Below are 12,548 nucleotides of genomic sequence, written 5' to 3'. Positions count from 1 at the left end.
AAATCACTACATGTAAGCGGCAAGGCCGAAAACCAACATTGAATGCCGGTGACCTTCGATCCCTCAGGCGGCACTGTATCAAAAACCGACATCAATGTGTAAAGGATATCACCACATGGGCTCAGGAACACTTCAGAAAACCAATGTCAGTAAATGCAGTTCGGCGCTACATCTGTATGTGCAACTTGAAACTCTACTATGCAAAGCAAAAGCCATTTATCAACAACACCCAGAAACGCTCCCGGGTTCTCTGGGCCCGAGCTCATCGAAGATGGACTGATTCAAAGTGGAAAAGTGTTCTGTGGTCCGATGAGTCCACATTTCAAATTGTGGACGTCGTGTCCTCCTGTTATGGATGCAAAGTTCAAAAGCCAGCATCTGTGATGGTATGGGGCTGTGTTAGTGCCAATGGTATTGGTAACTTACACATCTGTGAAGGCAACATTAATGCTGAAAGGTACATACAAGTTTTGGAGAAACATATGCTGCCATCCAAGCAACGTCTTTTTCACGGAAGCCCCTGCTTATTTCAGTAAGGCAATGCCAAACCCCATTCTGCACGTGTTACAACTGCGTGGCTTCGTAGTAAAAGAGTGCGGGTACGAGACTGGCCTGCCTGCAGTCCAGACCTGTCTCCCATTGAAAATGTGTGGCGCATTATGAAGCGTAAAATGCGACAACGGAGACCCCGGACTGTTGAACAGCTGAAGCTGTACATCTAGCAAGAATGGGACAGAATTCCACCTACAAAGCTTCAACAATTAGTGTCCTCAGTTCCCAAACGTTTATTGAATATTGTTAAAAGAAAAGCTGATGTAACACAGTGGTAAACATGACCCTGTCCCAACTTTTTTGGAACGTGTTGCAGCCATATAATTCTAAGTTAATGATCATTTGCTAAATTTTATCAGTTTGTACATTAAATATCTTGTCTTTGTAGTGTATTCAATTAAACATAGGTTGAACATGATTTGCAAATCATTGTATTCTGTTTTTATTTATGTTTAACACAACGTCCCAACTTCATTGGAATTGGGGTTGTAAATGGATGAATACTGTATATATTGGCATTGCGAGCTGGACTTCATTGAAATGTGTGGACAAATCTTAACTCCTTAATCCAAATAGAGAAAGTTATTTGGACAGACACAACTTTCATTGGATATTTCAGGTGGCTATAATTTTTTTTGTTAACCTTCTGGCATTTCTGTGCAATGCAGTGGAGTATTTGGTTTTAGGTCCTGTTAGTCGTAAAAAGTTTCACTTGATGAAATAAATTGTGTGTAGACATTCTATTGAGAACTTCTCAAACAGATGCGATGCAGCCCTCCAGTCTGAAATCAAATGCTTTTTAAATGCAAATGGTGGCAAGTGAAAGTGCAAGGCACCATATTAACTCTCCTCCCAATATTATGTCTGCAGAAAAGCTTCCGTTCACAGATCCCCAATTTGAACCATCTTCTGCTTCTGCTTTCAAGATGACAAACAATAATTTAATTGCAGTAAGAAGTTTTGGGATGACATCTTGCATGGCATGCGTGATGTTGTTTGAATGCAGATGTGTTGTTCCACTTTAATGGCATATTCTTCCAGAGAAATGTGGTTGAAATCTAAATTGTACAATGGCGATACAATAACAAGCTCCATTGAGGTTCCAGATAGAAAAATGTTCTTTCTTAACTCAAACTCAAATGGCTGGTGCCGAGCAGCTGCAAATCCTCTGGCGTTAGATTTGAGTTTTCTCGGTTATCTCTTCGTCTTTGACCGGGAGGCATTGGAGGCCCCGTGCTCGGCTTGACTGCTCTATCACCTGATCGTCTTTGTCGGCCTCTCCGGACCAAATGTTAAGATGCCTTTCCAAGGCTCGGAGCAGCTTCCGCTTAGCACCAAATGATTCCTCCAGCCCCATGCTGCTTCCGGTACCTCAGCGTTGCCCTGCAGCCAACCCATAAGTAATACAGAGAGCGAGCAGAAGCACGGCGAGAAGCAAGAAGGTGCCGATGTGAGGTCGGAAGAGCTAAAAGGATGAGCAGAGGAGCCAAAAGAAGGGGATGGAGGGCTGTGTGTGTGTGTGTGTTGAAGATTTACAGCTCAAAGATGACTAGTAGTGTACAGTATATCTCCTCAGGTTTGTTTTCCTCTGCCAGCTTTCCCATGCATCCCCCCCATCCTGCTAAGCTACGGGGAGAGATGAAAGTGTGGTGACTGCGCAGAGGAAAGGTGAGGAGAGATCCTGCAGTAACACAGTAACATTCACACCTATGGACAATCTAGACTTTTCAATTGACCGAGCACCTCTAGTTCTACAGCAAACAGGCTACTATAACAAAATATACAGTACATTTAGGACATAAAAACACAAGTACGGAGAGTCATTGAGCAATTAAAGAGTACCAGTAATGTGGTAATGCTGATACAATGACAATTGTGCATTGAACAGTGACGAAGACTTGCTAAGCACCAACCCAGGTGATTTGTTTTATTTTCCCTAAAAAGAGAGAAGAAACTACAGCCAGCGGGGCACAAATGGAAAGGCAAGTATTCATCTGAATCAACCAGCTTGAGGTTGCTCGGCAACAGTTGTGCGCTTTGTGAAACAATCTACCTCATTCGAAGCAAAAATGTCAGAGGCGTGTGCAAACCTTTTTGGGATTTTAACAATTTGATATGTTTTTAAATTGGTTATTATTTGGTCAGAGACCTCAATGCCTTAGGAGAGTTACTAAAGCATAAATTGCTCAAGAGCTGGTTGACATCCCGCATGGCAGCCCACACCATTAGGGGCTTTTCCACCAACCAGCCCAGGAACTTTGAGTTCCAGGTAGCAAAAGGTTCCTGTGACCCATGTGGTTTGTGTTTCCATCGCAATTATGAGTTCCGGGTAGCTTAAGCAAATGAGGCTGATGTCGCTCAGTCCGCCGCCAGGAGATCCGCCGCCGTGGCTGGTCGCTGAGATGGAAGCTCGGCGAGCACAGAGTTTCTCCATCCTGCTCCTTGTCCACCAAGTGTGGCTCAGTGGGGAAACATAAAGATTGGTGTATGGCAGTGTTGCTTTTCAATGTATTTTAATCCTCTTATTTCTAGCCTTGCACCGCATCCAGTAATCGTGGCTCTGCAACTGAAAAAGTCAACGCCTACAGACGTCTGTCAACCAATCAGTGTTCGTCGGCATAGCGCGCCCCTTCAAACAGTCCCTGGTAGCTCTCGGAAGACCCTACCCGCCAGGAGAAAAAAAATAATGCAGGGGGAAATTCGGCCAGTCCCTGAACGACTAAACATTCATAAATGACTGAGATCCGTGCTTCTCAATTTCATGTGGATGTGTTTTAATCACTGATAACTGTACAACTTCCTTTTAAATCTGAAAGAGCTCCTGGACACCAGCAGGTTTTATCAGTGGCAATTTAGCAGTGCAGCACCTGATGCAGCTGACGGTGAGGAAGCAGGCAGGCTGAAAGTGAGTGCCATCTTATTTCCCCTGCCGGTAATCATTTAGTGAGCCTGCAGGAAGACAGGATGAGGAAGATCTCTGCCAATGGCCAACTTGTTTTTCTGCTATTGGCTTCTCTCACCGACCGCCTCTCCCTCTTCTCATTATCGCTCATCTTTTCACTCCTCTTCCCCCGTGTCACCCTCTCCTCGTCTCTGGAGAAACAGAGGGAGTCTTAGCACAGTTTAATCTCCAGCTGAGAGCTAGCAGCACCGGAGCCAAATCCAGCCTGACTTTGTCGTTTATTCTAAGTCGGGGCATAGCAGAGGACAGAGTGAGTGTTTGTGTTGAGCGAGATCAGGTTGATTGAACTGCCAGAAAAGCTCTCAGGCGCTGAAAAGAGAAGAAGAAAATAAAAGAGAGGGAGAGTGATTTTTCACAAACAAGTGCAAGATGAACGAGGTAATCCGATGCCTTGAGATATTTGAAGGCCCAGCAAGCAGCTCCAGGCGATGGGAGACGACGTAAAGCTGCTGCGCTGCTCACAAGCAGGCAAATATTAAGCAAGATGTTATTCAGATGAGGAGGAAGAAGGGTAACGGTAGGCATACAGTGGTCATATTAAATATAAAAGTCACAACAGTCAGCAAAAGGCTCATCGGTATATGTGTAATACTGTTGACTCTTTGTGTACAGTATGTCCATCTTCTGCCCACCAAGTAGGAGGAAAGACTTGTAAAAACATGACCTTTAGGCATAAAGTGGGCTTGGAAGAAACAAAGCCCTCAAGGACACTGAAATGGGCTACTTTCAGACCAAATATTAGCTAGAGTTTGAATGGAGGGGTCGATTAGGATCTCTGTACTTTACTGGATCGCACAAACACCTCTCGAGTAGAGCCTAACAATAAAATATAGAGAATAAAATATAGGTATTCTTCGGCTGACTCTTGAGAATACAGATTTTGGTATCTCGCCCCAGGAGAAATGGCGGTGAGAGTAAATACATTTCTTCCTACTCCTTTTTGGAGTGTGCCATTTACCTTGATTTGATTCTTATTTTTAATTTGTCTGTTTTGGTTTTCTTCATCTCACTGTTCACATGTTCGAAATAAAGATTTGAATTCATCAATCAATCATGTGTTCCGTCGAACTGAACGTATAGTTTTGAATACTTGTTTTTCTTTCACATAAAGCAGCAGTTTTATCAGAACTCACATTTCTTTACTAAAAGAAAAGTGAAGAACAACACAATGTTTTTCTCAATGGAAGAGAAATTCTAGTTGACCATAGAAATATACAGTATCCTACTTGTAAAGCAATAAAAAAGTAATGTTAACCTGTTAAATGAAACCTGTTAAACTTCATCTTTGTGGTTTCTTTCTGCTCCGTCACGTTGAACAGAGCAAACCGTTTGAAAGAAAAGATAGCAAAAAGTAATTGTAGATGCGGTAATCTTCTAGAAAATTTGCATGGAAGAGGATCAAAATGGCAGACTGACTCTCAACTGGGCCTTCAAGAAAAGAATAGAGGATTATGAAGGCAGGTCAGTTCTATTCAGAATGCAGACAAGGTGTCTGTGATATCCAGGTCAGATTCTCTCCGGAGGTCTGACTCTCTCCTCTTAATATTTTCATAATGGGATTTTTAATTTTGATTGATGGCTTGCCTGTCAAATCAACTTGTTCCCGAGGGGTCGAGGGTGTTTGAATGTTACATTTTCCAACTGGTAATAGCCAGCCTCTGAGACAAGCGAGGAGATTGCGACTTCATTTCAATGTGATGGTGAGCTCACTTTTAGTTCAAATAAATCATTTCAGAATAGTATAAAAAAAAAACAACAACAAAAACAGATCGTTCGTTTTTACAGGTGACTAAGATTGTAATTGGAAAAGATGCACATGAGATCTGTTCAACGAATTAACTTTATGGTGTGTCAGGTGTCTATTAGGGCTAAGACGTTTATTAGTATTTTACTTGTTTAGCTTTTCCCTCTGCAGTCGACCGCAGGTCAGTCTTTTGTCAGTTGGACAAGTCACAAGGCTATTTGCATATAGACGGTAATGTAAAGTAGACTGACAACAATTGATGGACTTTACTCTTAAAACTGAGCTAAATACACTGCAGGGAAGGATTTTTGACAGAAAAGGGTGCACATCAAAGTGTTATCGTCTTCGGTGCGAACAGGTCTGCGGATGATGCAGTCAACATGGGACTGCACTTCATCCTAGAACACCTCGACAGTGCAGGGACCTACGCGAGGATCCTGTTCGTGGACTTCAGCTCAGCGTTCAACACCATCATCCCTGAACTCCTTTCAACCAAGCTTCTCCAGCTCAGCGTCTCACCTGCCATCTGCCAGTGGATTTACAGCTTTCTGACGGGCAGGACACAGCAGGTCAGGCTGGGGGAGGCCACCTCATCCACATGCAGCATCAGCACTGGGGCGCCCCAAGGTCGTGTCCTCTCTCCGCTGCTCTTCTCTCTCTACACGAACGACTGCACCTCAGCGAACCCGACTGTCAAGCTCCTGAAGTTTGCAGATGACACCACTGTCATCGGCCTCATCAAGGACGGTGACGAGTCTGCATATCGACAGGAAGCGGAGCGGCTGGAGCTGTGGTGCGGGCGACACAACCTGGAGCTGAACACGCTCAAGACGGTAGAGATGATCGTGGACTTCAGGAGGCATCCTTCGCCACAGCTGCCCCTCACGTTGTCCAGCTGCCTTGTGTCAACCGTCGAGACCTTCAAGTTCCTGGGAATTACAATCTCTCAGGACCTGAAGTGGGCGAACAACATCAACTCCGTCCTCAAAAAGGCCCAGCAGAGGATGTACTTCCTGCGGCTTCTGAGAAAGCACGGCCTGCCACCGGAGCTGCTGAGACAGTTCTACACAGTGGTCATCGAATCGGTCCTGTGTTCTTCCATCACAGTCTGGTTTGGTGCTGCTACAAAAAAGGACAAACTCCGACTGCAACGGACAATCAAAACTGCTGAAAGGATTGTCGGTACCCCCCTACCCACCATTGAGGACTTGCACGCTGCCAGAACTAAGACAAGGGCGTGCAAAATCCTCTCGGACCGTCTGCACCCCGGTCACCAGCTCTTCCAGCTCCTTCCCTCAGGTAGGCGCTACCGATCAACGCAAACTAGAACTAGTAGACATTCCAACAGCTTCTTCCCTCTTGCGATCAACTTCTTAAACACCTAACCTATAATTCCATTACAACAAGCTGGCAATTTTTTGACTTGAGTTCGTTGTCACATTTCTGTGGGGCCAATTATGTATTATGTATTACTTGTGCACTCACTGTAGTTGTCTCGCCATGCTGCACTATTTGCATATACTGGCCACTCATGCCAGAGTAGCATCTGCTCCATTTGCACACTGATTGAGGAGTATCTGTAACATTTGCACAACCGACATTGTCCCAGATGATCGCACTACTCGTCACTTTAAACCGCATACACTCCTTGAAGTCTCATTGCCCTTTGCACATTGGTCATTGCACCGGACTATTGCAATATTAGTCGTTCGAACTGCTCTAAGTGCTAGAGGACTCTGCTTCTTTTTGCACAATTGTTTTTTGTCAATGTCTTTATGTCCCCAAAGTGTTCTGTAAATTGACTGTTTGTTGTACTAGAGCGGCTCCAACTACCGGAGACAAATTCCTTGTGTGTTTTGGACATACTTGGCAAATAAAGATGATTCTGATTCTGATCTTCTTCAGTGACCACGTTAGCATCACTGTGGGCAAAACAGGCGAGAAATCAAACACAAGCAGTTACCTTCCTATGCCAGAATACATTTGAGCAAAGTCTCACATTGTGCGCTTATTTTGGAATGAAATGCACTTGAGATAAACCTTCAACTTTTGCACAGCTCCCCCTCTCAAAAAAAAAAAAAAGCCTAACTTCTGAGGGAAGTGCACAGCAGGGACGGAAGGGTGGTAGAGGGTGGGGATAAAAACACCCAGACGAGGAAAGATTTAGCAAAACACGTTTAATCTCTCCTTGATGAATGTCTATGTACACTTAATAAATCTGCGAAATAGGACAGGACTTGAGTGTTTGCACAGGAGTGAAAGAGCAGCTTAAGAGGAGGCTGAAACTACCATGTTTATGGTAATAAAATATTAAAGCCCTTTATTTTTCGCCGCATTTCTTTTTTAGTCTTAACAAATGACAGGAGTGAAATCCTTTGTTCCTTCTCAATAAAGGCCATTTCGAAAAAGATAAATCAGAAGAAAAGAAAAGATGACAAGTAAACATGTAAAGGTCTCTCCATTAGGGGGCAACATAACTGAGGGCGCTACCTCAGAGTGGACGTTCCACTTTTAGAAAAAACATTGGAGTTTGCCCATTGCTTTGTTAGGTTTTACGCATGTAATAGATGAAGCTTGGGCTAGAAAATGATTTGCTTAGCCAGCTAGCCTTGAGCCATGAATAGCATAACTTAGGATGCCCTTCTTTTTCAGACTTGACGCCAACAATGCACTCTAGCTTTGTGAGGTTTTACGTATGTGAGAGCTGAAGCTTGAGCTAGGAAACGATTAGCTTAGCCTAGCTAACCTTGAGCTATGATTAGCTTAGCCTAGCTAGCCTTTCTTTTTCAGACTTGACACCAGCAATTAATGGAAAATTGTACTGTGTACTGTAATTGTCTAGAAGCGTTGGGGGAAAAAACACATTCAGTGTTTTTTTTTTTTCAAATTATTATTTGTCATATTGGCATTTTGCTTGTAAAAATCAACATGTTTTTGGCATAGCTAAGCATTTGAAGTAACAACTGGTCCAACGTCCCTAAGGTCGAACAATTTGAGCCTTGAAAAAAGAGCCTGAAGCGTCGTACTATTGTCGTATTCCAAAAGAAGGATTTGTCTTCAACAAATAGAAGGGAAGAAGAAATACATTTATTGGAAGTTACATCAAGTAACTCACATTCAAATCCGACTCCAGTTTACCATATGTTGTAATTTCTTATCCATCCTGTTTACAGAGTTAACTTTAAAAGGTTAGATGATGGTTATTAAGTTTACATTTCCATTCACAACTTATAGTTACACTTGTATGTGTTATCTTAAAGTAGGCAAAAGGATTGCACATGGGGGAGGGGCGGTGTACCCATAACAAGGTTCCACTGTAAGTGTGCTGCACTGGATGCGTTAAAGGTTATTTCAACACGAAAACTTCAACTTGGCCAGCAGAAAGCACGATGTTACTAGAAAATATATTGGTCTTTCCTTCCTCAGAATCCGATCATAATAAATTCGTACTTGAGATAATCTTAAACTTTGCTCATTCACGTTAACATTTCCCATCTATCCATCCATCCATCCATCCATCCATCCATTTTCTGAGCCGCTTCTCCTCACGAGGGTCGCGGGCGCGCTGCAGCCTATCCCAGCTGTCATCGGGCAGGAGGCGGGGTACACCCTGAACTGGTTGCCAGCCAATCGCAGGGCACATACAAACAAACAACCATTCACACTCACATTCACACCTACGGGCAATTTAGAGTCTCCAATTAATTTGCCATTTTATTTGGTGTTTTATGTTTTGTTACTTTTATTGTATTTCTTTTAACTATGTTTGTACGGTGACCATGAGTGGCTTGAAAGGCACCAATAAATTAAATTAATTATTATTCAATTTGATAAAAGATTTCTTCCAGAGCTAGCTTTGACATGGTCAGTATAAAAAAAGGCTCAAAGGTAGCATGCGTGGTTGTCCGTACATGCTGTAGGTTAGAGCGATTGACTATACACCTCCAACCTTGTCCGAGTGAGCAAGCTTACGTCACAGATGCAACTGAATAGAAAAGAGTCACTGTGGCCTTCAAAGTAGTTCCTCTGTGTTTGCCACATAACTAAACACTGTAGCTATTCAACATCCAGTAAGCAAAAAAATTAATAAAAAATACCAAAAGCCCATTCCTACCAATTAGTTCAGTTTGGCTAAACTTTGTATTACATGTTCATGTTTCCTTTGACAAGAGTTGCGAAGTACAGTGGTCCCTTGAGATATGAGTATAATTCGATCCATGACCACGCTCATATCACAAAACACTCGTATCTTAAATCATCGGTCCCCCTTTAAATGAAAAGAAATTCAATTAATCCTTTCCAGCCCCAGCCACAAATACCTACAATTTCTTTTTAACGTTTTTTATTTAAATTTGGAATACTGCACTCAATCGTATTGTACTATGTGAAAACACACAGTAAACACATTTGCATAACCTGCAAACACAGAAAATGTGTGCAAAAAAAGAGAACTGTACCTGTAATGTTTTGATTGTCCTTTTTGTTTTTGTTTTGGGTTTTTTCTTCCTCTTTTTGGGCTATTAGCAAACCAACTGATAGTGTCCTTCCTCAGCAAGGAAACCAATGTGAATTGACGGTGGCTGGTTGTTGTGAAGTGTGATGCCGTCACCTAGTGGTGGGGGTCTGAAGTGCACACTTATCTCAAATTTTGCCCGCACCTCAAGGGAAAAAAAATTGGTCAAGTGACAGCTTATATCTGGAACAAAAAAACCTCCGAAATCAATGCACTTGTATCTCAAGGTACCACTGTATACCATGATGACTAATCTGTACTGTACCGCTAAGTCGTGGGTGGTACTTACCAAAAGAGTGGGCTACGCACACTTTTGTCTGGTCAATGTAGAATCAGTAGTTCTGTACTACAAACAACAGGAATAGCATGGAAAGAATTCCAGCTGACCTTGAGTGAGATGTGGGCTCCACCCTGGACTTGTTGCCAGCCAATCGCAGGGCACATATAGACAAACGACCATTCACACTCAAATTCACACCTAAGGACAATAAAGACTCTTCAAAACCCGGGAAGAACACGCAAATTCCACAGAAGGCCCGGAGTCCAGATTCGAACGTGTGAGGCGGCTGTGCTAACCACTTGAACACCGCGCCACCCCGGAAGAAAAGAAACAACAACAAATGTTGGACACCCTTCATTGTTGTCATTTATTTACTGCATGGCTGCGTCTTTTTTGTTGAATTACCTGGTGGGTCACAATATTTCTGTAGCTGACATAGCTATCACCATCCCAACTAATACACTCTGTGCTTGAAACACAAACCAAATCAGGGTTTACAATTCCAAACCATTCCATTGTGAGCTAATGTAAACTACTTGGTGCTAATACGTTTCTAACATATAAGTATTATTACTTCCTTAACACCAAAATCATCCTTCTAAGGCAAGAAGAATTAGGCAGAAGCGATAATCTCAAACAACCAATATATTGTCATTTCATCATGGTGGAAGAAATAATAAATCACTTTATGTTTGGGTAAATTCTCAGTAACCCAGGTCGTGGTAATCTGCAAAGATTTTATTGAGGCAACTGGACTGCTATTTGGCGTTGAAGACTTTTCACCTCCAAAAGTTGGATTCAGTTCTTCATCTTACTTATTGAGCATTTCCCTATGCATGTCTCTGGAGCTTTTGTCCACCGGGGGTTGTTGCTTTTGCCAGATGTGGCTGGTGAGTGACCATTTTGCACACACAGTGGGTGGAGTAACGTTTTGTTAGTGGCCGCTTTACCCACGGAGTGAGACAATCTTTGGGGAAGAGATCGTAGGGCATTGTTGTAAGATGACAATATGTGATGGCGCAGACCTCCTTGTCTGTTCAGAGCGCCTTTCTAGTTTGACATAGGGAGCTTCTTTCCCACTTTTCCCAAACCACTGTCCTCTCTGTCCAGAATTTGGACATTATTGTCCTCTAGGGAATGTCACTTTTTCTGAACTATACAATTAATTTGCATATCAAAAAGAAGCGATATTCCTGTGAGGACAACAATGTCCATGATGTCTTATCGTTATTCACTAGTCAGACCTGGCAACAACAAGAGCCCGGTGGACACACCCATCAGAGACACAAATAGGAGAACTCGAAAATAAAGCGCAAACATTTTCAACAACCAAGAAAAGTTCAGCCTCGATTAAACTTTTGGGAATTACGTAACTTTTGTATATTTAATGGAAGAGGCAAAAAGCACACCGATTTAAGTGTTCTCTTGATAAATTGAGCTTTTTTTTTTTTTTTTTTTTTTTAAATTAAATTCGAGGACAATCGTATGTAGAACTTGAAAAACATCCAAATTAATTTCATATTAAAAATCCCAGTTGTATTAAGGGCTAAAATTTCCGACCTTCCAATTTTAGAGTAAGGGATGATCAGAAAACCCGCAAAACGAGTCTATTTTTTTGTTTTCTGTAACCCTAATGTGTCTTTGAAAAATTTGAAGTGCGCTGATGTACACCATTTAATTAAAAGGCAGATATCTCCCAATAATGAACCATTGCAAAGGTAGAAAAGTACCAATTTTAGCTCCTACCTCAATCTATGACAGTCTTGAGTGTTGAAGAGGAGAAAAGATAACTGATACCTACAAAAAAAAAATACTGTTTGAACAAAACCTGCCACATTTTAATGACTAGTCCTTTGTTCAAGGTTCCTGATGCATCTGCAAAAGTTGTTTTGCATGGAGCCTCTGCCACAACGATGGGGGGGAATATGTAGAGAAGCACTGTTAAATAAGAACACAAATCCATTGCAGCATTTCTCATTTTCTTCAGTCATTTTAAGAACTGTGCCTTTGATCAAGTTAAACATTCTGAGGTTTTCTCCAATTCAAAAACTCATCGGACATGGTTGTTGGTGCAGTCAGGTCTTGTGCTCTATTTTGCAAAACAATCACAGGCTTTACATTAGCCCGCTTTACATAAATAATTCGTCTTTTATCTTTTTTTTGCAAACATTTTCCCCACCATAACTTGGGGAATGTTCTCTGAAAAATTCAGTGGGACAAAATTTTCAGCAAATTGAGTGTCACTATGCCAAAATCATGCTGCACTGGAAACACTCGATTTTGATATGAAAAATCTATATTTTAGGTGATAAGCGCTTTTAAAACATTTTCAATAACAGTTTTCTAGTAATTTCAGTGTTTACTTATTTTTCAAATGAAATTTGACTAAATTCTACAAAGGAGAGTCCTCAAGCAGATAATTCATTGGGACATGGAAAACCGATTTCTTTTCAACCCTCATAACACCACAAAATGAAACGAGAGAAAGGCCTTCAGT

The sequence above is a fragment of the Phycodurus eques genome, chromosome 1 (genome assembly GCF_024500275.1).
Source record: "Phycodurus eques isolate BA_2022a chromosome 1, UOR_Pequ_1.1, whole genome shotgun sequence".
NCBI lineage: Eukaryota > Metazoa > Chordata > Actinopteri > Syngnathiformes > Syngnathidae > Phycodurus > Phycodurus eques.
Note: the sequence above shows the minus strand (reverse complement) of the source record.